Source organism: Pteropus vampyrus, unplaced genomic scaffold (assembly GCF_000151845.1).
Source record: "Pteropus vampyrus isolate Shadow unplaced genomic scaffold, Pvam_2.0 Scaffold27, whole genome shotgun sequence".
NCBI classification, from domain to species: Eukaryota; Metazoa; Chordata; class Mammalia; order Chiroptera; family Pteropodidae; genus Pteropus; species Pteropus vampyrus.
In genome coordinates this window covers 6,592,446-6,597,443 of record NW_011888808.1, presented here as the reverse complement: position 1 = coordinate 6,597,443, position 4,998 = coordinate 6,592,446, and the positions used below count along the sequence as shown (strand labels likewise).

Sequence of the window (4,998 nt, the reverse complement as noted above, 5' to 3'; positions counted from 1 at the left end):
TTTAAATGAGGTTTCTGTTTATTAATTTTAATACCAACAAGTTATTTTATTCAGATAAATTATTTAATTTGACTCGTTTTATTAAGTGATTAATTTGTTGTTTAGTTAATGACTTCAGTGGTGGCAATGGGAGCTGAAATAGAGCCATCAGTTCTGAAGATGGAGTAGTAGTTCAAAAAGAGATGGAAAAAACTATAGACAGTGTTAGGGGCTCAACTGATATATGCAAAATTATTTGACTTGCTAATTTGAACATCTTCAGGTCATATACATAGAGGAAACTATAAAGACATCTAAATCAGCAAGAAGAGAATAGCACCATATACTTCACCTTAATGGATATTAACATATCCATTAACAAAAGAAAAATAATGGCTTACTGAATATTCAGACCAGCAAGTCAGTCAAAGTAGCACAGGTCTACTGGCCTATTAATACATAAATTTCAAACATATACAGCTAATTCCTTTGTATCAAATCATAATTACCTCTGATTATCACCGTTTGCACAAAGCCTATGGTGTTACCTTTGTTTTCCCCTGATTTGTTTAGGAGAATGTGATCTTGAGGACGAGGGAGGTCTTATTTATTTTTGTATCTACAATTTTAGCTCCAGTTCTCAGCATAAAATATATATGTTAATTTTTGTCTGCATAAGAAATAAAACACTGATTTAATAGAATGGAAAACTTTAGTTATGCTTCTTGAATATATTTGTTTGCCTAGTGATGCACATTATTTAAGTAATATATAGAGAGCTATCACTAAGTATTGAAAATTAGATTCATACAAGTAGGAGAGTACAGAATCTGAAACTCAAACTTGTTCATTGATTCTTGACAGGCTGTGAAGTTAGTTAAGTAAGGTGAGGATAACTTAAGTAACTAAGATGAGGACAAAGGTATGAGTATTAATTGAAAATGAGGGGAAAGGGATAGTTATCAAAGACATTGTACACCAATATAAAGGCACAGACCAGAAAATGAAACATCAGGGTAAATCCAAGAAATGTCTTAGAATACAGACAGAGTACAAGGATAGATGTTTCTAAAGTCCAGTCGTAAAAGTCAACATTCGGTCAAGAAAACAGAAGTGACTAAATGGATCCCAGTTATGAATATGTTACATAAGAACAAAGTCTTTTAACACTGTTATAAACACTAAGAAAGCTAAGGTCAGAAACGCTTTCATCAAAGTTCAGAAAAATTGTTATTGTACAGCAAGAAAACCATCAAATGATATTTTCACCTGAAGCTCCAAAGTGGGTGCTTCTCAAGAGCTGCCATGAAAGTCTCTGTGAATCTAGTCTACCCTTGTTTATAGCTGCAAATGCCTTCCCTTCTGCTTTCCAAATCTTGTGAGAATATTTCTCATTGTCCAACTGTAATCTGGAATCACACAGGGAAGGGGATTTGGGAAATGTAGTTCCTGGCATTTAGTAGGAGGTACAGAGATCAAATATCATAAACAGAAGTGTAGTGATATCAAATTAAAAACAGATATGCTACAAACCAACCCTTCATTCATCCAACTTCCACACATACCCCTTTTGACCATACTTAATTTCAGAATAAAGTAAAAGAATTATTATTCATCCAAACTTGATGCAATAATTCCTTGTGTAACCAAAAATGTACTTGCATTTTCCCTAAAAATGGAGACACCAAGTTCCACATGTAATTTTATGTATCTCTGAGTGGTGATCATATATTTGGTAGCTCCGTCACAATCATTCTTAGACATACTATAACTTAAATATTGAATTCTACAATTAAAAATAAGTAATTACCTTATATTAATTCAAGGTGACCATGTAAAAGGATCATTGGTTTAAATTTACAAGTAACAAAATGAGGAAGAAAACATGCTTAACTACCACTGTCTTCATTTTTTGCAACTGGCTATGTGGCTGGAATTTGTATTTATAAATTTGTTATACCATTGTACATTATTTGTTTTCTTTCCCTTTGTTTGGCACCTCAGTTGGCTGTGATTTCCTACCTGGAGTTGTATCTAAAACTTTGTTTTTGAAGGGACTTTACTATTAACAACCCTGCCTATACTGAATGACTAAATTTCCATTACATTTTATCTATGTGTATGACATGATAAGAGAGAGCCTAGCGAGCCTACTGGATTCCAGACATGTCTCTTTTTTTTCTCATTGTACAGTAACAATTCTTCTTCCCCCTGATAATCATTATTAACCCACTCAGTATAAGGCCATTCTATCAGGTGAACTGATTTGTGGCAAATGTTATGCAGAATAATTGTAAATTCTCTGAGCTTAACTCACTGTATTGCTTGAGAACAAAATATTATGTAAATATATTGATGGTGCTTTTGACATAAGTATTGTGAATCAGAAATGCAAATCCATATCCAGAAAGAGTATCTATTCTAGTCAGGACAAACTGATGCCCTTTCTCTGATGAAAGGGTTTTATGTAATCATTATGTCACTACATGACTGGATGGTCCTGTTGGAAAGTATCATAATATGGGGAATCAGTGTTAGTCTCTGCTATTAACAAGTAGAGACTAAGCAGTGGCCAGATATTCTTGGGTAAAGCTTGAAATTACTATATAGACTTTTTTTTTTCTGAGCCCCATTGAAAATTTAGCAGCCTTATAGATTATTGGTTATTGAGACCTAATAACACACCCATATAATATATAAAATGTATGCAAAATACATAGAACCTCCTAAATATAAGTCTTTTTTGGTGGTAGGAAATGCCAGTTGTGGCATATTCTTAACATATAGGGGATAGATATCTCAACGTATCCCAGTCCATGGAAACATAGAAAAGATACTGAGCTAATAAATTTCTAATTTGTGGGTCATAGTTCTCATTTCTTTTACATACTTACTTCTAAACAAGGCATATGAGGTATTCGCTAATTCTCAGTTACCAGGTCTAGCCAACACTGCCACATCTTTATTGAACACCTGTCCAACTTTTGAAGGCTAGCCTGAAGCCTCTCTTTGAGAACACTTTGTTACACATTGAACAGACTAAAAATACTATGGCGCTGGTCTCCATTTCTCAGGAGCAGATCTTAATCAAAAGCTAAAAGGCTGAAGGGTATATAACACTACAGCTTACTTAACCTTTGAGTGTAATAACACCAAAACAATGCATTGTCTTCTGTCTCTTGGACTTCCGTTGTGGGAACAGGATCCAAGTACTCATGGTGGTAACTTGAATAACAATATATTTTCAGTATAAAGTGATAAAGAATAAATATCCCTAGATTTAATAGGGTTCTTTCTATAAGTCAAAAATCTGAAAAAAATATTTTATTTTAAACTAAATTGGCTTAAAATCTTGATAGCATCTACCATAGAACAATTAATTAGTTTACTAATTATAAGCAGTAAACCAAGGAGATAGATAAATAAATAATATCTATAGATATAATAGGGTTCTATAAGTCGAAAATCTGAAAAAAATATTTTATTTTAAACTAAATTGGCTTAAAATCTTGATAACATCTACCATAGAACAATTAGTTAGTTTACTAATTATAAGCAATAAACCAAAGGGATAGATAAATAAATGTTAAATAAATAAATCATAAGTTATTTCAAAACAAAACAAAAAATTAAATACGATCTACTCATTTTCTGTTAAAATGCTATGGGTAATTAAGGCTTAGTCAGATTTTTGCTCTCCTATTAGCTATAGCTAATTAAAAGCAGTCTTTTGAATTTAGTAACTGCATCCTGAAATGCTTAAAATTATGTTCAGTGATATGTGTCAAATTTTAAGGCCTGATATTTTAGCCTTTCTGATTTAAATTTGCTTATACAGACATAGAGGGAGTTTGCATCCTACTTTTAGGAGGCAGAAGAGAATTCCTCAGAAAGTTTGCACACACACAAATGATAACTTCTAGTACAGCAATGGTGTTAGATGCCAATTCAGTAATGCATGATGGGAATGTAAATTCTTATAAACTTTTAAGACAACATCTGGCAGTATAAATTAACATTAAACATGTGTAGTACCTTTGACATATCAAATCATATTTTAGGATTCTAACAGAATTGAAAACACTATTCATATACCTTATAAAGATTATTGGAAGAATATGAAAAATAAATTAAACATCTATCAGTGGGGAATACTTGACCTTTTCTATATACATTCAATGAAATTAAAATATTATACATCCATATCTAGCCATAACTAAGTATGAAAAGTATAAAAACTTGTTGGAAAGTGAAATGCATGAGAAAAGAGGGAAGGGAGGAAAGGAGTAGGGAGGGGAGGAGAGGGAAGGGAAGAGAGGAGAGAGAAAGTTGAAAAAATATCAAAGAAAAAAATTATAGCTACCAAAGCTACCAAACTAGCTACTTCAGGGGCCAAGATAAGAGGCTGCCAGAAGACTCTTTTAAAAAATCAGTAACATAATCTATGGCCATGCTACCCTGAACAAGCCCAATCCCGTCTGATCTTGGAAGCTAAGCAGGGTCTGGCCTGGTTAGTACTTGGATGGGAGACCACCTAGGAAGACCAGGTGCTGTAGGAGTAAAATAAATAAATAAATAAATAAATAAATAAATAAATAAATCAGAGATTGTAAGCTGACAAGGCCTTTGCGATCTGTAAGGTCAACCAAGGGTTGCCTCGCCTAAAAAAAAAAAAAAAATCAATAACATAAATCATACTTAAAATCTAAAACTACAGAAAAACAAGATAGTAAATAAAACATTCACATCGATTTCTTAATGAAGAGACTCTTAACTTTCACTTAAATATAGAATATGATTAAGGGAAGCATATGTGCTTTTTTATCTTCCCCTCTTAAATAAACAACTATGAACACAGTCAACATTTAGCATGTTCAACCTTTGAAAGTTCATCAATCATTGATTCAATTTTATTGGCTTTTTTACTGTCCATATGGAATATATTATTCACTTTAACAATTAATATAGACATTTTTGGTGATATTTTTCTCCTAAATTCCCTAGGTAGATAGCAATGAC

General features: G+C 32.4%; 1 pseudogene; it reads left to right on the top strand.

Annotated features, from left to right (window-relative positions):
- Positions 1-4,419: 4,419 nt before the first annotated feature.
- On the top strand, positions 4,420-4,538 carry LOC111737502 (annotated as a pseudogene).
- The last annotated feature ends 460 nt before the right edge of the window (positions 4,539-4,998 follow it).